This window comes from Pseudonaja textilis, chromosome 3 (assembly GCF_049901715.1).
Source record: "Pseudonaja textilis isolate UNSWEBS1 chromosome 3, rPseTex1.2, whole genome shotgun sequence".
Lineage (NCBI taxonomy): Eukaryota > Metazoa > Chordata > Lepidosauria > Squamata > Elapidae > Pseudonaja > Pseudonaja textilis.
The window spans coordinates 5,720,964-5,745,209 of record NC_141992.1 but is presented as its reverse complement, the minus strand read 5'-3'; the positions used below and the strand labels follow the sequence as shown (position 1 = coordinate 5,745,209).

The window sequence follows — 24,246 nt, the reverse complement described above, 5'->3', positions numbered from 1 at the left end:
ATGTTTTTAGATCTAAGATTATTTTTCCTATTGGATTGTTTGGGAACATTCAATGATATGAGTCTGTGATATGTGGTATCTGCACTATTTCATTTGCTGATCAAATAGCAGTATTTCTAATGTTGCGGCTTAACTCTTTTCTGTTTAGTTAAGGCTAACGCACACAGATTGGCTTTCTATATGGAACACCTTGGCCTGAGTGATTGATTGATTTGATTAATCATATGAATGTTGTGCTTATCGGGGTCGTTAAAATGTCTAACATTACGTATGTCAGAGTTTGATTGAGCCACCATATTATTCTAAGGATCCATAAAGTAAATTTATTAATATAAATAGTAATATAATAGCTGGTGGTTTGTCTTTGGTACTTTGCTTCTCATTTTGTTAACCACAGAACACATGCCTGAGTAGCCTTATCATTTCCCCAAAGTTTCCCTCTTCAAAGTAGCTAGAATCTTGCATCTTGATTTAATGGACCTTGATTTTGCAGGTTTATTTTTTAAAAGTTCTGTATCCAAGTTTTATCCAAATTCTAGGCAGTGGTGGAATTTTGCTACAATGATTGATAAAGTATGTTACTTGGTATCAGTCTGGTCAATTATTGCTGTTCGCCCTTGAAATGGGCATTCACATATTGTTGGTAAATATAGCTTGGAAAGTAGGTTTCTTCAGAACTGTCTACTTAAAATAGAGTTGACTCATCCAGCAAGATCCTTCCAGGATAAGTTGCTTGTTGTCCCCCATTTTCATGAGGTGAGATGGGGTAGAACCAGATAATACTGTTGTTTCATCGTGGCTCCCATACACTTGAACAACTTTCCTTCAGAAGCTTAGATGTCTTCTTCAGTGGTGACCTTCAAGAATGTAGTGAAATGATATTCTTCTGGAAGTCTTTGAAGATAAGTGTTATTGGAACCAAATTTTGGCTTGTTTCTTATTTATTAATCTTGTGCTCTGGTGTGAATGTGCCATATGATAAATAAATAAATAATCTTGTGCTTTATTTGTTATAATTTTTTACTTTGGCTTGATGATACAGTGGCTTGGATTTTATTTTATTGTAATCTGCCTAAATTCATTATGATTTAAGCATATTATGAGTTTGATAAACCAATTACATTTCATTTAGTGTTTTACATGTAGCAAACAGGAAGATACAGTGGTTCTCCCTTGAGCTGTTCAGAGCATCCAGAAGTGGGAGGTGCTTCAGTCTCTTCTGGAAAGGCTGGGCTTAAAACTCCGGGACGCTCCTCCTCCTCCATGGGACACCTCCTCAGCATCCCCCAGTTTTAGCTCAGCCTTCATGGTAAGAGGTTGTGCACTCCCTGACTGGAACGGTTTCTGATTCAGCTACTCAAAATTCAGGTTTGCTCTTGGGTTAATTCGGCTTGTAATTTTTTTTTCCCAATTAATTTGGTGATTTCAAGGCTTGTGGCTCTATTAGGTTATCCCCCCTGATCACTTGAGAGCAGCTCTTTGTGACAGGCGGAGCCTGCCACTCCATAGGCAGCCTGAGACAGCCGCTTCAGGCAATTAGCTTATCTATTCCCCCGATCGTTTTATCTCTGCGATCTTGGTGGAGCGCTCGCAGCCGCGGCTCTCTCCTCCGTGCCGTTTTGACTGACAGGATCATTTATCTGACAATTTAGAGAGTCAGCAGCAGCGGCTCGTTAAGCTGCTCAGGCAATTAACATCGGAGATTCTGCCTTCCCGCCATTTTCAACGCCTGGCTTCAAGTTCACGACTAAATACACAGGCGCCATTCCCCGCTGGTTTCCCTTCTTGGGGACCGGGGCAAGTCCTTCCCACTCCACTTTCCTGGGATTATTTCTCTTTTATCTTGCTGGCGTTGGATAAGCAGGCTAGTTCTTAAACAGGAATTTCTTTGCAATTCCTTTTGAATCATTACATTGGAGTGAAGCCGCAAATGCCATTTCAAACAGCGGGACGTTTTTTGACAGGAAAGGATCCATCCAGGTCCTGTATAGCTGGTTTCCCTTGTTGGGGACCCTTAGATCACCATATACTCAGTTTTACATACATACATACATACATACATACATACATACATACATACATACATGTTATGTCTCACCTTTCCATGGAAGATGAGAACTCCCAAACTCTGACCAAATACAGGCAGGCAAGAAGATTCAGTATTTACAGAGTTAATTCCTTTGAGTCGGCAATGTTCTTGGCAGTATCACACATGCTGCCTGCCAAGTCCGACAAAATAACAGAAACATTAATCACGAAAGTTTTCAAGAAACAGGATACACCAAAGATCCACAGAAAAATTCACACTTTGTCCCGTACGGAGTTCCCAGAGCAAACACACCCACTTTTATTCCCTGTGGGGTGTGTCACTAACTCAGCTCAGTCTCTGATTCGTCCATGTCTCCTGCGTTGCAGCTCACACTTTTTCCTGCGAAGCTGCCTAGCATCAAGCCAGCGTTCATCTGCTTGATTCTCTGTCAAAGGCTACTGCGATATGCCCTCCTCCTCCTGATTAGCCTCAGGCTGTCCCTCTCGGTTATCTGCCAAAACCTGAGGCACAATCGGGGAGGAAGGCATTGCCGAAGACGAAGGTCCTGGGGAGGAAGGCATTCCCAATTTCACCTCTTCCTCATCTTTCGAGTCCTCTTCCTCTAAGAATGCAGACTCAGGACTCGGAGCCACAACATACATACATACATACATACATACATACATACATACATACATACATACATACATATATATATATATATATATATATATATATATATATATATATATATATATACATATATACATACATATACATCTGTATGTGTGTGTGTGTAGATAGATAGACAGACAGAAAGACAGACAGACAGACAGACAGACTTACACTCCTGGAGAAGCATTCTACTTTCAACCACAGGGGTAGGCATCACCCCTAACTACAAATAATAATAATAATAATAATAATTTTTAAAAATAATATTTTTTTAAAAAAAATAAAGTTAGAGGCACAAGAACCAGTCCTCCATAATGCAAGGTGACAACGTCTTTCGCTCCAAGACAAATAAGTCCCGAGATAAGTCAGTGGGCCCCAAAAAGGCCTCTAAGGTGGCGGATAAGGATGCCCATGGACGGCACCAAGCCTTGGAAAGGCAGTTGCAGAAACGGGCCAGGGAGGCGGACAAGATGGTTATGACACATCAGTCGGATCAGGACCCAAGTCCATTGCTGGGGCCCTTGGACTTATCTACCCAGCCCAGACAGACTATCTCTCGACAGCCTCCCATAGACATAACTCCTACAATGAGCATTGCTCGGTGAATCCCAGAGGCAACCTTCACCCCTACGGCTGCTGGTTTAAGACAGGAGGAGGGATTACCTGAGACTATTCCCATCGAAATGAGGCAATGGATGGAGATGGCCATAAAAACCGGCATTGCAGCTGGAGTTCATCAATCCATCCGGACCAGATACCTTTCGGCTACTTCAGAAGCGGGATCCCTATCTGCTCGTTCCTTTGCGCATTTGGGACACCATCAAACTCAGATATTCCCCAATACTTCTGACTTACCAGTCCAGGGTCTTCGGGAGGAGGTGGAATTAGATGACCAGAATGTTCCGAAGGAGGTGGGGTCAATCCATCAGATGGACTTGGGGTTGTCAGAGGCTGACCCACTAGAACGAGGAATGTTGGATGATGAAGGCCTCATTCCGGACCAACTTACCTTCTCTGGCCTTTTTCGTCCGCACCTCTTTACAACTTTACTGTTCAAAGCAAAGAACACTGCTAAACTAGGGACATCAAACCCTCATCCATTATCATCAGGGTCTCAGGACGAATCCGAGTATCTAATATTCTCATAACCAGCTAATGAGGCAGAAACTATTCCTGTCCCTCGTATGTTTGCTGATTTAGTACAAAATCAATGGGCATCAGCAGCATCCTACCCAGCCCCAACAGGGTACGATAAACGATATTATAATTTAGCACCAGAGTTTACAAATTTTCTCAAAATGCCGGAGGTGGATGAGCCTATTGTGGCACTGGTCTCTTCTTCAACTTTTCCCACCGAGGCCGAGGAAGCCCTGAGACCGGAGAAAAAGAGAGCAGAGTTGGCACTCCGTAGGGTGCACATTTCTGATGCCTGGTCCATTAGGGCAGTTACAGCTGCACCTTTTTTCACACGGTCCTCCCTACGATGGCTCTTCCACTTGAGGGATATATTGCCAGCGTCAAATGTCAGAGCCCACCAGGACATTGCTAAGATTATTGCAGCGGCAGAATTCTCCACCGACGCCGCTTTTAATGCAGTCACGTATCAGCACGGAGACTGCTATGGCTCAGACATTGGCAGGCGGATACCAAGCATAAATGCAAGCTGGCATCAGCCCCAATATCGGGGGATAAATTATTTGGCAGTGTCTTAGAGCCCCTGCTTATTGAGAATAGGAACAAGAAAAAAGTGCTTCCCCCTCTTTTTCGGAGGTCTGAAAACAGAACGCTCCAGTTGTTTTGAAGGGGTTCCTTTCGGCCCTACTATCAAGGCCCATACATTCCCAGATCGCAGAGAACATCAGGCTACAGGCCCAGTTTTAGACAGGAGAGATCGGAATCTTCCGATAGAGGTCAGCGGGGAGGCCAAAACAGAAGAAACCCCAGAGGTACTGGAGGCCGATTTTTTCATCGCCCCAAGTGAGTCCTTGACAGCAGCTCCCATTGGAGGGCGACTAAAATTGTTTGCTGATCAATGGGATAGTTCCACCTCTGATGCATGGGTCAGGGACACTGTTAGGTTTGGTTTGGCGCTAGAGTTTCAATCCTCCCCCCCCCTGAACTTTTTCATTAGGAGCCCTAGGTCCACGGACCCCATTAAGAGGACGTTGATGCAGGAGGCTATCAATCATCTTCTGCATATTCGGGTCATTAGAGAGGTCCCATCTGAACAACGGGGTCAAGGCTGTTACTCTATTGTTTGTGGTCCCAAAGAGTTCGGGGGGCTGGAGGGCAATTCTGGACCTCAAACGTTTGAACAGATCATTGGTTTATCGAAAATTCAAGATGACTACTGTCCAGTCCATTCTGCTCAGCATCAGAGAGAACTATGTCCTGACCTCTATAGATCTGACAGAGGCTTATCTACATATACCAATTAGACCTGCTCACTAGAAGTATCTCAGATTTTGCTATTGTGATCAGCACTATGAATATATCGCCCTACCATTTGGTCTGGCTTCGGCCCCTAGGACCTTTACCAAGGTCGTGGCGGCTTTGGCTGCCTCCCTCAGGATCAAATCTATTCGTTTACAATGTTATCTGGATGATATTTTAATTTTGTCATCTTTCAGACATCAAGCAAATTTGGATTCCAAGATTACTCTGGAGACCCTTCAAGGTCACGGCTTTTCCATAAATTGGGATAAAAGCCATTTGACTCCTTCAACTAGGTTAGTTCATTTAGGGGGCAGTGATAGATACCGTGGACGGCAAGGTTTTTCTCTCTCAGGACAGGCTGAATAGCATCTAGTCTTTGGCCAGAAAGATCAGAACCTTAAAGAGGGTTTCCTTGGCAGTTCTGTCTCAACTGTTAGGGAAACTGATTTCTTGTATTTCCATTGTGCCTTGGGCTTGGTTCCATTCTAGAGATCTGCAATGGTTCCTGCTACCTTTCCAGCGATCCGGAAGAGCCACTTCCAACGTCCGGATAAAGGTACCACACAATGTTCTCCGATCGCTCCACTGGCGGTCGGAAAATACGATAAACAAGGGATGTCCTTTCAAGGAACCTTGCAGGGCAATAATCACAACTGATGCCAGCCTGGTAGGGTGGGGAGCTCACTTCCAATCCCACACTGTACAGGGAACTTGGACTATTTCCGAACAATCACAAAGCATCAACCTGTTGGAACTACGAGCAGTTCATCTGGTGTTACGCAGTTTTCTACCCCTTTTCCAATCATGCCACGTTCTGGTCTTGACAGACAATATCACAACCAAGGCACACGTAAACAGACACGGGGGGTACCCATTCCAAACTTCTGATGCTGGAGACGGCCAGGCTGTTCAAGTGGGCCGAGACCAATCTGCTTTCGCTCAAAGCAGAGCACATAGCAGGGGCCTTAAACACACAAGCGAACTGGCTCAGCAGGGCCACGATAGATCAGGCAGAGTGATGCCTACACCCATCTGCCTTCCAGGAAGCAGTGCGGAGGTTTGGGCAACTGGTGATCGATCTATTTGCCTCTCCCCTCAACGCCCAATTACCCCAGTATATTTCAAGGACCTGACTTGGGGCGGAGGCCGTAAACGCCCTGCGATGTCAGTGGCCTCCCGGACTTCTATATGCGTTTCCTCCACTCCCTGTAATACCTAGGTTGATCCAGAAGTTATTGGAGAAACGAGTGGAATTGATATTGGTTTCCCCTTACTGGCCCAGGCGAACGTGGTTCGCGGACTTACAGGACCTGTCGAGACAACCACCTTGGAAAATTCCACCATCGAGGGTTTCCCTCTTGCAAGGGCTGGTACTTCATCCGGAGCCACAATGGCTCAGCCTAGCCATATGGAGGTTGAATGGAGCCGTTTTAAGGACCCAACAGATTTCAGAGGATGCCATTGCCACCATACAAGCATCCAGACGGTCCTCAACACATCGTATATACGAGGCTGCATGGTCCGCTTTCTGTCACTGGTGCCGGGGGTCTAAGATCGATCCAACCGCCCCATCAATAGGACAATTATTGGCCTTTTACAGGAGGAGTTGACCAAGGGCCTATCTCCAAATACTTTACGCAGACAGGTGGCGGCCTTAGCCTCGGTGATATCCTGGGGTGACCTTCGTTCCATAGCGCACCATCCACATGTCCGCAGCTTTCTTAAGGGTGCTGCAAACTTACAACCTCCTGCAATTCACCGCTATCCCACTTGGGAACTCAACAAGGTGTTAACCGCACTTACATCTGGCCCATTCGAGCCTTTAAGAACCGCTAATCTCAAATTCCTGACATATAAAGTGGTCTTCTTAATTGCGATCGCATCAGCAAGGAGGATTTCCGAATTGGCAGCATTGTCAATGAGAAAGGACCTGTGCGTGTTTCATGCAGACAGAGTGGTTCTCAGATTGGATCCATCGTTCACCCCTAAAGTAAATTCAGTCTTCCACAGAGTGCAGGAGTTGGTGCTTCCAAATTTTTGTCCGAAACCATCTCATAGACTGGAGCATCAATGGCATCGACTTAACATTCGAAGGGCATTGAGCATCTATCTGGACCGCACGGCGGCATTTCGAAAATCTGAGGCTCTATTCCTATCCTTCAACCCATCCACTTTAGGACACAAGGTGTCAACAACCATTGGTAGATGGTTGAGAGCCACCATAGCTAAAAGTTGCGAATGCCAGTCCATCTCAGTTCCTAAGGGCATTACAGCCCACTCAACAAGGAGTGCGGCAACATCAGCAGCATGGGCCACAAGGGCTTCCATAGACAAAATTTGCAGAGCGGAAACTTGGGCTTCACCATCGCCCTTTGTCAGAAATTATAACATTGATGTCTATGCCTCAGCGGATGCTTCATTTGGCAGAAGAGTCCTGCAGAGGGTCTACAGAGTTTAGGAGTGGATTTCGATCCAGAAGGAGTCTCTCCCTAAGGACAGGCCAAGCTTTGGTATGTCCCACTTCTGGATGCTCTGAACAGCTCATGGGAGAAAGGGCGTTGGTACTTACCTGATACACCTGTTCTCTGTGAGCTGTGAAGAGCATCCAGCCCCACCCATTTCTTTCCATCTGGTGGGGTTCTGTTCCAGTCAGGGATCTACATTAGGTGATGAGTTCCGGACTTTGGCACTCAGTCTTCGCAAAATTGGGGGACGCTGGGGAGGTGTCCTGTGGAGGAGGAGGAGGAGCGTCCCGGAGTTTTAAGCCCAGCCTTTCCAGAAGAGACTGAAGCACCTCCCACTTCGGGATACTCCTCACAGCTCACAGAGAACGGACGTACCAACGCCCTTTTTATTTCAAACTGTAGTGCAACATACAGCCTTGTAAAACATGTGAAAAGCTTTGTGTAATGAAAGTGTCCAATCTCTGCATTATAAATCATGCTTCTGTATTTAATATAATTTAATATAAATTAAATATAATATGATTTAATATAAAAAAGCTAGTCCAGAGGTGTCAAACTCACATCATCACATCAGCGTTATGTGACATATCAGGACTTTTCCCCCTTTCGCTAAACTGGGGATGGGCGTGGCTAGCATGTGACACATCCAGCCCGCAGGCTGTGAGTTTGACACCCCTGAGCTAGTCCATAAGAGTGTTTCAGATAGTTGCACAATAGTGAGGAAAAAATCGAATTAGATTCCTAGAGAGAAAAATATGGACTTATTTTAATAAGTTCTGAAATAAATGAAGAAGTCACCTGACAGGTTTTGGTGCTTATTATTGAAGAAGTTAGCATTTGGGTGATAAGAGTATAATATTGAACTTTTTTGCCCCATGCTATCACTCTGCTAAACAACTAATTCCCACAACACTGTCTATGCCTTAGGACAGTGATGGCTAATCTTTTCCATGTTGCTTGCCAAAACTCTGCATACCTGCATCCATGATGCAATACGTGCATGACCCCCCTGCTCCCCTTCACATGTGCACACGACCCCCTGTGCAGCATGCCTCTGTGCATGCGCGCGTGACCTGCTGTGCGCCCCCCGCGCTCTGTTTTTTGCCTTCCTGGGCCTCAGGGAAGCTTCCTGGAGGCAAAAACACCCCCCAGGAGGCTTCCCTGAAGCCCAGGAAGCCCAAAAACGGAGCACCCGGGGGTGGGGAGCTGCAAAAAAAAAATGTCATGCCCACCCAGTCACGTGGCCACACCCATCTAGTCATGTCCACCTAGCCATGCCCACAGAACCAGTTGTTAAAAATTTTGAATCCCATCCCTGACCATATGCAACCTCTAGTTTAGTTTACTTTATTGTCATTGCACCTCGTACAACGAAATCAAACACCATCTTCAGTGCACATCATGACCATGACCGTGAAAATAAACACAAACACACATCCTTCACCCTTCACACATTGAACCGGAAACCCCGACACCACACCAACACTGCACTATACAGCAGAATTCAAAAGAGCTACTGCCCTGGGATAGAAGCTGTTTTTCAGCCTTTTTGTCCTTGTTTTTATTATTCTGTACTGTCTGCCAGATGGTAATAGTTCAAAAAAAGGGTGTGCCCAGGATGAGATGGTTTTTGAGAATGTTTTGAACTCTTTTAAGGCAGCGGGAGCTATGAAGCTCTTCCAAAGAGGGGAGAGGGCAACCAATGATCTTCTGGGCAATGATGTTCACCTTCTGGAGTGCTTTCCTATCTGCCACTGTGCAATTGGCAAACCATACAGAGGTGCAGTATGTTAAAAGGCTCTCTATGGTGCAGCGGTAGAAGGTCACCAGCAGTTTTTCATTTAGTTGTTTTCTGAGAAGTCTCAGGTAGTATAATCTCTGCTGGGTCCTTTTGACCAGGGCTGCAATGTGGGTACCCCAGGTCAGGTCCTCTTTTAGGGTAACACCCAGAAACTTAAAACCGGCCACTTGCTCCACTCGGTCTCTATTGATAAGCCAGGGCTGGAGGTCTGATCTGTTCCTTCTATAGTCCACTATAAGCTCCTTGGTCTTATTGGTGTTGAGGTCCAAGTTATTGTCTCCACACCACCAAAGCAACCGGTCCACCTCATCTCGGTAGGCAGACTTATCTTACTTAATTAGCCAGAAAAAGTGGAGGGTGTTGCAGTTCAATTTGGTTTGTTAATTTTGTTTAGAAATGTAGAGAATGAGAACAGACTTTCGTTTTCTCTCCTCCTGTGTGTTTGTGGGGAATGTGTGTGTGTTTTCTATTTATCACTGGTCCCTTGGCAAGACAACTAGTCTTCTTTCGGTTTTTCTTATTCTTGGAAACACAAGGTATATCTGTAATCTTGTGCACTCCTGCTCCTGTGCGGTTTTATCATCCTTAGGGAGCTCTTGACAAAGTGAACAGGATATTTAAATATATTCCAAGGCCTCAGGTACAATGGCAGTTAGAGTCAGAAAAGACATATTGGTTCCTGGAATGCAGTTTATTTTTCTTCCTTTAAGCTTTACATAGATAACCATCCCAAAAGAATTGGTTATTTTTCAGAAAGGACAGGTATAATACTTACATGGCTGTCAATGTGTGGGGAAAACCTATTTTTTTCTCCCTGGACAAAAAATAAGGTAATACCCTGGAAATATATTTCTCCTTACAAAAGGCCTTAAAATTTTGAGCACATGACTGTGGGGATGTTGAAACAGTCGTAAGTGGTTTCCTTTGCTTTTGATTATATGTTATGCTTTGATATGAAGTATGATGACTTGTGATCAGGGTTTCAAATATTACTATTTCTGCGTATCCAGAGTTAAGCCATTCACAACTTTACATTTCCAGTATTTGTTTCATTAGCCCATTATTGTAATCTAAAAATATGCAGTAGGCAAATTTTCTACAATTTAAAACTAAATATTTCTGTACTTGCCTGTGTCTTTATTTTTGAAACTTCTAAAATGTGGGAGGAGAAGGAGATATATAGTGTAGCATTAAAAACTATTAATCATATTTCTATATGTTTTTTATAGAAGAAGCTCTTGTCTGCCTAATTAACTTAGATAACCTTATAATCTTCTTTCAGTTCCTTCTGTCAGTTTTCTTTTTAGAAACTGCCTAGATATGGGTTATGTTCTGATGTTCAAGTACAGCCTTTATAGGAAAAAGCATAGAGTTATGGTGAGGTTACTGTCTTGGAACATTTTTAATATAACTGTACACATTAAACAGCATTGGTTCCCCCCGCAAACTTGATATGCCTCTATATTCTCTATTTATTCTATATATTACATAACTTAAACAAATAAGATCCAAGACAATAAGGTGAAAGTTTGCACACTGCTCTTTATTTTTTGTTTTGGAAGTACCAGGTGTAGAATTCCTGGTATCTCAGGGGCTTGAACTACACTTTGCATATTTGGTACACTTCATTTCTACGTTCATATCTTGGAATCAACTCTTACATTTTCTTCAGCCATATCATGCTGTGCTGTTTTTTTTCTCACACAAATCTACTATACGTTTTAACAGTATTTTACCATAAGATGCTGTATAGTTCATTTCTAGCTAACCATGTTAGATTTCAGCATAATATATGAATGAGATTGTATCTAATTATAAGATTGAGAAATGATTTTCTTTTTATGCTATATTTTCTCAAATGCTTCTTTCTTGAAAGCCTTTCTGTAGAATAGATTGTCTACTATTAAATGAGCAGTTATGCTCGGTTTAGCTAAATTCAGCTTTATCTTGGTGCATGTTATTTTCTCCAGCAGTAGGAATATTTTATGTACCTCAGCCCATATAAGCTGTGGGACATAGGTACCATAAAATTTAAATTCATGTAACATTTTGTTCTTTTTTTTTAACGAAATGGATATTTTTCTACTGGTATTTTAAACAAATCTTCATTCATTTTTGTTGAAATTCATATATATTTTCTTATGAAGCTCTATTGCAGCAAATATCAGCACATATCCAACTTTGGGTGATACTGGAACAGCTAAACAGGATCAGTTCAGTTAGCTGGAGGAGAGACTACCAGGAAGTCCCAGAGTTTCAGTCTATGTTGAGAAGCTTTGTTTTTTTTCTCTTAAAAACCCTCCTACAGGCATGCAGATGGTTTCTTTATTGTTACCAAAAAACAGTCTTGTAAGTCACCAGCATCAAGCTGAACTAGACAGGATAGTTATGAACCTTCCAAACCATCTAATGAAAAAGCATGCAGCATCTGTTGCCCTTTTTCCTCACAAATACTGATTTTTGTGGTGAGAAAATAATAGAAAAGGACAATTACCTTGAAGACAGTGACATCTGAGCCTCTTTGTAAAATTAATGATTGAAGTAGCTTGACTTTATAGGAGAATCCATCTCTGGAAACATCTCAAAGTCATTATTTGATTGTTGTTATGGCGCCATTTTTATTTCAAAAAGTTTTGAGAAATCTTTTGGAAAACCAATACGGACTGGAAAATATTTTGAATGCTACCGAATGCTGAAGAAAGATGATGATGGAATAATATGCCAATGTCAAAGGATATCTGGAATTTGCTCTCATCGCCTTCCCTCCTGGTTCCCTCTGCACTTTGTGGGGGGGAGATTATTTAAAATGACCTGTGGTCCCGGACTGTTTTATCTCTTCGTTCCCTCTACTGACAGAAGATTAAGCTGCAGCAGTTCATTCTCTGCCTTTTGTAAAACCATCGGCTGATGGTAATTCATGTGGGTGAGATTCGTTTCCTGTGTTCCTCAGGGCCTGGCAGCCAGTTGAATAATTCCAGGGATGAATGTAACGGCAAAAGGGAAGCACCACCTCTGCTGCTGGTTTCATCATAGCTTGCCACTCAGATCTCTACTTCCATCATTACAACTTCTGATAATGTATCTAAAATCTCCAGAAACTCTTAAGAGAGTGACTCTTGTCAACTCAGGTAAGATGATAATTGACTATGATGATGCTTTATAGACCCACATATTGTCAGATGTTTAGGAGATATTAGAATTAAATTAACCCTGAACCTGTGGCTTGATGTAGCATACATACTTTGTTAGATGGGATAATAGTTCAGAATGATTAAAATACATTATTTATCATACTGCTAACACTATACAGATAGTCCTTGACTCACAGCCACAATTGAGCCCAAAATTTCTGCTGTTAAGTGAGACATTTGTTAAGTGAATTTTGCCCCATTTTATGACCTTTCTTGCCACAGTTGTTAAGTGAATTACTGCAGTTGTAGAGTTAGTAGTACAGTTGATAAGTGAATGTGGCTTCCCCATTGATTTTGCTAGCCAAAAGTTTGCAAAAGGGGATCACATGACTTTGGGAGTCTGCAACCATCATAAGTATGAACCAGTTACCAAGAATCTGAATTTTGCTCACATGATCCTGGGGATGCTACAAAGGTCGTATGTGTGAAAAATGGTCATAAGTCCCTTTTTGCAGTGCCGTTGTAACTTTAAATGGTCACTAAATGACCTGTTGTAAGTCAAGGACTAGCTGGATATCTCTTTTGCCTCTTCTTGTAAATGGTAAGAATATCTTTGTAATGCATAGACACATGGTGATTTATGCCTTCTACTTGAAACAGTAGTGGGTCTTCATTAAATATGTAGACCAGTTAGACAGCAATTCTGTTTTTACTTTCTGAAAACAAGCTTAATTGAAGTCAATGGATTCTGGACTTAATAGAATAGAATAGAATTCTTTATTGGCCAAGTGTGATTGGACACACAATAATTTGTCTTTGGTGCATATGCTCTCAGTGTACATAAAGGAAAACATACATTCATCAAGAATCATAAGATACAAGACTTAGTGATAGTCATAGACTACTAATAAGCAATATAATCATGAAAACACATGTTGTTTAGAAATACAGTTTAGATTTTTATTGGATAGATTCAGATACATTTGGAAGCCAGCCTTATACCAGAGATATCATAAAGCAGCACTAACTATTGTTTAGATAAATTTATGATGAAGATATATGGAATTATTTTCCATATATCTTGCTATTATTCTAAACACAAAGACATGAGTAGAGTCAAAGACAGTTTGATAACTGTAAAATGTAATTTAAAATTCTGTAAAATGTAGGTTAAAAGAATCACATTTAATTTTTAGCTAAAAGTTTCATAGTGTTCTCAGTGTTCGCTGTCCTGATGTTCTTTAATTATCTGTTATTCCTGTTAGAGAAGAATGATCTTTCACGTGAGATATACAGTGTGAATAATTTGTAAATATAAACTATTCTTTTAAATGAGATTATTGTTAGTTAGAGTTGCCCCTAAAATGGATAAAATAGGCATAGCTTTTGTTTGGAAATTTCAAAATTAATCATTCAAATTTGGGGAAATTTTTTTCTGTCCAGGAACAGTTTAGTAATATTTTTGTATTAGGTTGAATAAAGCAGTTTTGTAAGAAATTCACTGACATTCTCTAAAAGCAGCAAGTGAGAAGGCATGAGAGAGTTTCACTTTCCCCTCTGACCATGTGAGTCTTCTATAAATAGAACCAATACATTGGATAAAGTGTTCCAAATCTCTTCTCAGCTAGGACGCATCCTGAGAGCTCTTGAGCACTTTATTGCATGGAGTCCTGTCGGTTGTTTGAAACTGAAAATATTTGTGTCAATGCAGAACTGGGATGTATAAGATTTTTCCTTCTATTGCAATCAATTAGTCATCTTCAGAAGACGCTCTGTAGGTGGCCAACTCCATTCCTCCAGAGCAGATTTTTGAGGACATGGTGGGATTATAGGAGGGAAGAGGAAAATTACATTGCATGACCAAAAATCTATGGGCTAAATATCACCCGTTATGTCTTAAACTAAGCTAGTTCACATAATTAACCCATAAAAACATTAGTGGCTAGAGAACAAAAGCAGCACTTTGAATCCCTTTGACAAATATGTATAATGCAAATGTATATAAATGTTTCAATTAATAAAAATTTATAATGAAATAATTAAGACAATAATTAATTAAGTCTACTACTTTTTAATAGGGAAATTTTAAGGTTGTTTTACTCATAGCCTAAAAAGCTGTATTGATATGAAACTACAGTCAGCTCTCTATTCAAATATTAAATATAATATCTAAAGGTCTGGTTTCTGTACTATTCACTAGAAACAAAGATGATTTTAAGAACAATAAAATTGCTATGATAATAATACTTTATTTGTGGTCACAGACCAAAACACAAATACAACAAAAGAAGAACATGGGAAAATTAGTCATGAACAATTGGTCACCAAAAACTTGACTAAGGGGAATTACAGTGTTCTCCTCTGATGGTTACAGCTCTTAAAATTTTTTTGGAAACCTGAGAAGTGATATATGAGGAGCCACCCCCTACACAATGTAAGAACAATATAAGAACAAATTACTAACATTGGGTCTAGAAGGGTGTGTTTCAAGGAGAGACAGTAACTTAGATCTGCCTGCATTATACATAGGGTAATATAAAAGGACATGCTGCACAGTTTCAACCTCAGCTCTGTCACAGGAGCATAGCCGCTCGTTAATCGGGAGCCTCTTAAATCGCTCATCCAGTAGTGCTGAGGGCAAAACATTAAAGCGAGCTAGGGAGAAAGCTCTTCTATACTTGGGAATGGTTAGAGTGTAAAAATAGGAAGCCATGCTCAGTCTGTAATTATTAAATTGGCTGAAGATCAGAGGGGAGCAAGTTTTGTTAACTCTAGCTCATAGATATTGCAAGTCAATGTCCACAAGCCGTTGGACTACCCTAAATTGGGCGTCCTTAAGACCATAATCTCCCAGGGCATCCCCCATAAAACCTAGCAGGTATAATTTCTTCATCAGCTCCCTCTCCCAATGAGAAATATGAGAGTCAGCCAATGCCAGGGAGAGGTAGCTACCAGAGGCTGCCAGAAAGAGCACCTGAAACCACCATTTAAAGGTGTTAATCCATGCCATACATTCAACTGATTGAGTGCCCAGTTCCAGGTACATCAGAGCAAAACCAACACAAGAAGGAAGACCCAGAAGTTTTCTAAGAAAGACAGTCTGGGTTCTTTCAATACAATCCTTGAAGCCCCGTATCCATATGGGAATTCCGTAGAGTCTGAGCCAAAGTTTTGGCTTTGTAAATATGCAGAGCAGAAGGAATAAACTGGCCTCCTTGGGTATAAAAAAATCTTAAAATCTGCTGGTGACTACAGGAGGCCGATTTCAGCACCTGGCCTTGACAATGAATAGGAGGGCATACGCATCGTCAGCATAAAGGAGAAGCGGGATCTTTGTAGTTGACAGCTTTGGGCGATGGGATTCAATACGTCCAATGTGAAAGGCCAAGTCAGATAAGAATAAATTAAACAAAGAGGAACCAGAACACAACCCTGCCTTACTCCGTTCTTAATCGGGATAGGATTTGAAAGTTCTCCCTGCAAACCACACCTAACCTGACGAGAGGTCTGGTTGTACAAGGATCTAATTAGGAACAGAAGACGTCTATCGATAGAACTTTTGAGTAGTTTTGACCACAGCAGTCCCTAGGGACTGAGTCAAACGCTGACTTCAGGTCGATAAAAGCAGTAAAAAGTTTGCCACCTGGTATGGTAGTATATTTATCGACCAGGTGCTCTAAGACAAAGCAGTGGTCCAGTGTGGCACAACCCGCTTTAAACCCAATCTGTTCAGCACTGGTAATATTAGACGACTCAACCCAAGTGAGGAGTCTACATTGGAGATATTTACCATACAGTTTTCCAATGATGGAGAGCAGGCTTATGGGGCGATAGTCGGCTGGGTTGTTCCTATTTCCTCATTTAAAAACTGGAACAATAATTGCTAAGCTCCAGGAGGTAGGGATCCTGCCAGAGGTATTGATATGTGTAAAGTCTTGTTAAGAGAGGAATCCACCACTCGGGATTGGATTTTAGCAAATCGGGGTATAGTATCAGGGCCAGGGGCTTTGCCTGACTTGAGTTCGGAGATAAGCTCGGTAATCTCAGCATGAGTCACAGGTTGCCAGTCAGGAATTGCAGGAGGCAGCTGTGGCCCAAGCACGATCAAACTTGTTAACGCCTGGAAAATTGCCAAGAAATGGTTTTCCCAATCTCTGTTGGAAATACAGCAGAGGGGGGCTATAATAAAATTATAGATGTTAATGACCCATTCTTAGAATTTGGATGTCCAGGAAAACGATATTTAGCTTTTGGAGATAAAAAATAATATTGTGGAAAAAGTTTATTAATATTTATGAAATTACAGCCAGATTCAGTACCAAATTATTTGTGAAAGAGATATTATTTGTATCTTTAGAGCTACAGGATGTGAAAGAATCAAACCAAATACAAGTAATTTCTGAATTTCATTGTGCTTTTCTATTTCAGTTCACTTATGATAGATTTCTAGCATTGTGGCCTTTAGAGGGCTTTCACACAGGTAAACGAAAAGAACAGCGCTCAGTCATTTATGATTCTGAGTATAAAAACTAAAAATTAATGTATTCATTCCTATTTTAGATACGAATACTGCACAATCTGAAGACCTGGGCTTGGACCATGAAGATTTGTTTCTGGATTTTCCAGGAGCCAGGACACTGTGCTGTACTTTCTGCAGGAAAATTTTTCAGTGTTTGACTAAAGGAACATTTCCAAGGACATACATTCCCTATGATTATCTCTCTTGATATGACTGACTATCATAGGCCAAAACTGGCTGGTTCTGTTCTTCAAGCCTCATACCAAAGTCAAAACTGGATCGGCATGAAACAAACAATCCATTTCATGCAGTGCCCTCACTGCCTCAAATTATTTCAAGAGAAAATAGACTTAAATCGGCATCTTATAATCTGTTCACTCCAGCTAATGTCTTTTTTTGTGGGAAGGGCTTTCTTTGGTACTTGGAAAAACCTAACTACTCATAAGAAAGGTTGCTATCTAATTTTCCCACAGCCATCTGAAGAACATCTACAGAATATTGATCAAAATCAGGAATACGATCTGAAGTAAGAAAACCAGGGGTGGCATGGAATTCAGCTCTTCAGTCCTTGAAATACCTAACACCTCAACTGGGTAGTGTGCACGTAGTTCTTCTTTTAACAACCATTCATTTACTACCATTACAAAGGCACTGAAAAAAGTGACTCGTAACTCGCATACACAACCGTTGCAGGAACCCCGCTGTCCAATGATCAAACTTTGGGCGCTTGGCAACTAACATGTATTTTATTCAGGGGTCATGTGATCACCATTTGTGGCCTTCCCATCTAGTTTCTGACTAGCAAAGTCCGTGGGGGAAGCCAGATTCGCTTAACAAACTGCAGGATTCACTGCTGTGTGATTCGCTTAAAAACCGGGATAAAAAAAAGATCATAACATGGGGTGCGCCTCAGTTCACAACTGCCTTGCTTAACAAAGGATATTCTGGTTGCAATTGTGGTCATAAGTTGAGGGCTACCTCTGTTTACAGTTTTGTGGTATAAATCTTTTTAATATAAAGTAAATCCTGATTAACATCAGGTACAGAAAGGGATTGTATACTCTTAGCATTTCTAAATTCTATGACCAAAATGGATAAATATGAAAGTTTTAATTTTTTTAAGGTTTGGTATGCATAATTTTTAGAGAAAACATTTAAAAGATTTTTGTACTATATTTTTACAGTTGGTTTAAATTATCTATACTACATTTTAATACTGTATGATATCAGCACTTCGCAAACCTACTGTAATTCTGCTTTAGTAGCAGTATACTATTTAGAAATACATCTACACTGATTCTTCAACAGAGTAAAAGTACATTATATTATATTTTCATTGGAACATTATATCTTGCTACATTTATTGTAAAAAATATTTTTCTCCCCCAGACCTCATGGTTATGTGTGTGCATTCTGTGTCTGTTGATGTAGGCCTACAAAATTCTGCTGGCCTTTTAAAATAAGTTAGAAAGGAAGCAGTCCATCCACCTACATGATGGTATCCAGTAAAGGGCTCCTTGTTTGACAATTAAAAAAAAAGACGTTTTGTAGATTCTTCATTTGTAATAGATTTTCTGTGAATGTGGTAGGGTGACTGCACAACACAAGCCTAATTTGAAGCATCTACAGGATGTCCTATTAAATAAGAGATAATAACCCACACAACTTATTTGTTTATAATTAAAAGAACTACAGTACTTGTTCTTTGAGGCTAGAAAAGCTACCCATAGTCATCATTCTGTATTGTGTGAACAGTGGAAGAAGTTAGAAGAATATATTGTTATTAGATTAGATTTTGTCAGGCACAAATAACAGCAATAGCACTTAGAGTTATATACCTCTTCACAGTGCTTTACAGCATTCTCTAAGCTAGGTGTGTCAAATTCAATTGTGTCGCAGGCAGATCGTGATGTATCGTGATGTTTTTTGCCTTTGTGGAGCCAGGGTGGGCATGGCCTGTGTGGGCCATCAGTTTGATGAGCTTGCTCTAAGCAATTTACAGAGTCAGCCTCTCTCCCCCCCCCCAAAAAAAAATCTGGGTCCTCATTTTACTGACCTTGGAAGGATGGAAGGTTGAGTCAACCTTGAGCCGGTCAGGATCGAAGGAATCAAACTTCTGGCCTGCATGAGCAGAGTTAGCCTGCAATACTGCATTCTAACCACTGCACCACCACAGCTCTTAACCAGGAACAGAAGTTGAGTTCAAAGCGCTAAGAGTTTAGTTTTGCCCATCTCCTACAGATTTTTTTTATCCCACCTTTATTACTTTATAAAGAACTCTAGGTGACGAACATACATGATACTCTTTCCTCCTATTTTACCCACAACCACCAGCACCCCATGAAGTGGGTTGAGCTGAGAGAAAGTGACTGGCCCAAGGTCACCCAGATGGCTTCCATGCCTAAAGTGGGACTACAGCTTACAGTCACCCGGTTTCTAGGCCAGCACCTTAACCATTACACCAGACTAGTTCTATAGATGCAGCAAAACAGCTATAGTGATCAAATCATTCTCCCATGAGCTGTTCAGAACATCCAGTAGTGGGAGGTGCTTCAGTCTCCGCATGTCTAGGCTGGGCTTAATTTGTGGAACACTCCTCCTCCTCCATGGGACTCCTCCCCAGCGTTCCCCAGTTTTTGCTCAGCCTCGTTGTGGATAGGCAGTGCTTTTTGTTCTTCCTTGGCCGAAATAGGAGTATTATTCAGCAGGTTTGGATATAGTCCAGTTCGTTTTTTCAGGCTTTTAGCCTCCAAAGCACTTTACGATCTCCCAATGTTAGCTCTCTCCATCTGGTCATCGGAGATAATTTGCATTTTTGGGCAGCGCTGTTTCACGCCTGAAGCGGCGGGTGGCTTCGGCATTGCTCCGAGACCCCCCGCATCTGCTTGTTCTACCCCCTGCCATTGTGATTCCGCATTGCCTTTCTCTAAATCGGCAATAGCGGCGTGGGCATTATCGCTCTCATCCAAGTTGTATTGTTGAGTTTTCCCCTCAGAATGCCGTCTTGGTGTGGAAAGCAGTAAGAATTCTTTCCGCCCCTTCCGCTGCCATTCCTTTTAGCCACAAGGAGAAGTCGTTGGAGGCATTTCCCCAGGCGGCAGGAGTTTGTTGCTGGGAAGCACGCGTGCACCAAAAATAACGGCCATTGTTTTTGCCTTTACTTAAAAAAAACAACTGCGTGGCCATGCTATTTGTAACGTGAGCTGTGTGAGGTAGTTTTCCTTCCTGATCAGAGGTTTTTCCTTCTGATAACCTAAGGAATTATTACACCTCATTTTCTTTTTCGATTCGAGGCCATCCGTGTATTATTGTTGGCTTAACCCTCGCAGTGTTACCTAGCGGCACAACAGGAGCACCCAGGCCCGTGTCCGCCTGTGCAGGGAAGCTGTTGAAGGCCTCTCTTTATTATCTTGGCCTTTCAGGCGTTCTTAATTTTGGCTGCTTGGATATTCACTCTATCAAGCTGTTTCTCTCTCTCTCTCTCTCTCTATATATATATGACTTTCATTCGCTCCAATAATAATAATAATAATAATAATAATAATAAATATTCAGTATTAATATTTTAATAAGGAAAGATATTATTACTGTGATACGACTCATATTATATATACATATATCTTAATTGAAAAAAACAAGGGGATAAGATATCAGGGCAACCGGTCCCTTCTTGGATCAGGCCCCTGGGCGTGCCAACTGCCTCAACAGTATCGCTTTGAATAACGAGCATACTGCATCTCTTTCAATTCAAAATGGCAGGCGGTAGTAGCTCTCAACCCTCAACATCAAGGGTCAAAGCTAAATCTCAGCACAAATCCAAACAGACAAAAGGGCATTCTAAAGCTTCAGAAAAGGGTGCCAACAGGCGCCATAAAGCATTAGAAAAGCAAATAGATAGATGTGCAAGGGAAGCACACAGAGCCTCACAGGACCTTCTGCCCCCCCCAGTCCAGTACCGTCTACCTCTTCCCATCCTCCTCCTCCCCTGGATTTCTCCCTCTCATCCAGACACAGCTTGGTTTTCCAGAGTCAACAGGCCCAGTTACCTGGAACACAGACCACGCGAAGAGCTCCTGAAGCTACATTCACTCCGATGGCTGCTGGTCTTCAACAGGATGACATTCTTCCAGTGGAAGTTCCAGAGAGAATGAAGGCGTGGGTGGAGCTGGCAATCCGTCAGGGAATTGCAGCAGGTCTTCAACACGCAGTTCTGACCAGGGAACACCCGGTAACCACTGACTATGATTCTCAATCTCTAAGGTCATTGACGAGATCGGAGCAACACTATACCCAGGTACAGTTTCAGGGGGACATGCCCCTCCAGGGGCCGCAGGAGGAGGAGGAGGAGGAGGCAGAAGAAGTGGATCACATTGATCAAATGGAACAGATTGGGTCAGGATCAATACATGACAGTGACCCGACCCTGTCAGAAGCAGACCCCCTAGAAAGTGGGATGTCTGAGGATGAGGGCCTTATTCCTGATCAACCGGTATTTTCAGGCTTATTCTGCCCACAACTATTCAGATCACTTTTGTTTAAGGCAAAAAACATTGCACGCCTGAACAAGTCGGGCCCTTCTACCACTCCAACTCTTTCAGAAGTGGGACCAGAAGATCTAATTTTCAACCAACCGGTCGAGGCAGATGTGATTCCAGTTCCTCACATGTTTTCAGACCTGGTACAGAAACAGTGGATGTCTGCAGTGGTGTACCCTGCCCCCACGGGATATGACAGGAAATATTTTAATTTGGCCCCTGATTTCTCAAAATTGTTGAATACTCCTGAAGTAGACGAACCTATAGTGGGATTAGCGTCCTTGTCCTCCATTCCCAGTGAAGCGCTGGAGGCATTAAAGCTGGAGGAAAAATGAGCCGAGCTTGCCCTACGCAGGGCCCATCAGTCTGACACGTGGGCCATCAGAGTGGCCACAGCCGCTTCCTTCTTTACCCATGCTGCTTTCAGGTGGCTCCGTCTCTTATGGGAGCATGTCCCTAATTCCAACATTAGAGCGCACCAAGATATTGCAAAACTTATAGCAGCTGCTTAATTCTCAGCTGATGCAGCTTATCATGCGGTCAAGTTTTCAGCCAGGGCCATTACCTCATATGTCACAGCGTGATGCTTACTATGGTTAAAACATTGGCAAGCGGACATTAAGCACAAATGCAAGCTGGCTTCATCTCCTGTTGTGGGAGACAGACTCTTTGGCCCTGCCCTCGACCCACTGCTAATTGAAACCCGAAACAAAAAGAAAATTCTACCTTCCCTTTTTCGGAAGTCAGATTCTAGAAACCCTCAGTCCTTTCGGAGTGGATCCTTTCGGCCCTTTTATCAGGGATTCTTCTCACCCAGATACCAGAGACCTCCATCTTTCAGACCAGGGCAGCAGTCAGATAGGTCCGACTTCGGGGATAGGAACAGAAGGGGTGGCCAATCCAAGAGATCCTTTCGAGGAGCAGGAAATAGGTCTTTCCAGCGTCCAAGATAACTCCCTGGACCCGGCTCCCATTGGCGGATGCCTTAAATTATTTGCAGACCAATGGGACTCCTCAATGTCTGATTCCTGGGTCAGAGACACGATCAGATTTGGTCTTGCACTGGAGTTTCAATCCACTCCCCCAGACTTTTTTATGTCATGCCCTGTTTCCAGAGATCCGGTTAAACGTAATCTTATGGAAACTCCCCAGACTTTTTTATGTCATGCCCTGTTTCCAGAGATCCGGTTAAACATAATCTTATGGAAACAGCTATCCATCATCTACTGGACATACGAGCCATCCAACCAGTAGCTACCAATCAACGAGGGTGAGGTTTCTATTCACATCTTTTTGTTGTTCCCAAAAGTTCGGTGGTGGTGGTGGTGGAGAGCAATGTTGGATCTGAAACGTCTCAACCGTTTCTTAGTATATCGCAAGTTTAAAATGCACACCCTGCAATCTATCTTACTTTGCATCAGAAAGAATGATGTCCTTACGTCCATAGATTTGACGGAGGCATACCTACATATTGCTATTTGGCCTTCCCACTATAAATTTCTGAGATTCTGTTATAATAACCACCATTTCGAATATGTGGCCCTTCCTTTCGGACTAGCTTCTGCCCCCAGAACCTTCACGAAAGTTCTCGCAGTGCTAGCTGCTCATCTCCGTGATATCCCCGTATGACTCCAGTGTTATCTTGATGACATCTTGATTTTGTCATCCTCCGCTCATCAAGCAGTCAAAGATACTCAGAACACATTACAATCCCTACAACACGGATTCTCAATAAATTGGAAAAAGAGTCATTTAACACCATCAACTCAGTTAACCCATCTGGGGGCAGTCATAGATACGGTGGAAGGCAAAGTTTACCTGTCACCAGATAGACTAAATAGCATTCAGCAATTAGTTAAGGAGATCAGGGGTCTTAAGAGGGTGTCCCTAGCAGAACTATCAAAATTGTTAGGCAAGATGATCTCATGTATATCTATCATCCCCTGGGCCCGGCTCCACACTTGATCCCTCCAGTGGTTCCTGCTCCCGTACCAGCACTCTGGCCGAAGCAACTCCAAATACAAGGTCAGGGTACCATCAAAGGTCCTCATATCTCTCCTCTGGTGGACCAGGCCAGTCATCAACAGAGGCTGCCTCTTCAAAGAGCCACACAGACTTACCATCACCACCGATGCCAGCCTGTTTGGATGGGGAGCGCACGTTCGATCGCTCACAATCCAAGGCCGCTGGTCCTCCATAGAACATTCGTGCAGCATAAACTGGCTCGAGCTTCGAGCAGTACACCTGGCTCTCCGCAGCTTCCTTCCACAGGTACGCTATCAGCATATACTAATATTGACCGATAACGTAATAGCCAAAGCTCACATAAACAAATGGGGGCACACAGTTGAAACATCTCATGCGGGAAGCGGAGCATTTGTGTCGTTGGGCGGAGAGCAACCTACTTTCCATCAGAGCAGAGCACATTTCGGGCCTTTCAAATACACAGGCAGACTGGCTAAGCAGGGCCACGATCGATCGATCGGAATGGTGCCTCTATCCGACCCTGTTTCAAGAGACGGTCAGGACATTTGGACAGCTGGTGGTGGACCTGTTCACTTCCCCCCTCAACGCTCAGCTCCCGAGATTTTTTTCCAGGTACCCCTCGCAAGGAGCGGAGAAGTTCAATTCACTCCGCTGTCGTTGGCCCCCGGG

At 42.6% G+C, this 24,246-nt stretch overlaps 1 protein-coding gene and 1 pseudogene across 3 annotated transcripts in view; both read left to right on the top strand.

Annotated features, from left to right (window-relative positions):
* The window catches only part of ZBTB46 (zinc finger and BTB domain containing 46), a 129,588-nt gene that overhangs the window by 37,573 nt on the left and 67,769 nt on the right, over positions 1–24,246 (top strand). The gene's annotated exons all lie outside the window — the stretch shown is intronic.
* On the top strand, positions 2,192–18,178 carry LOC148125997 (uncharacterized; annotated as a pseudogene).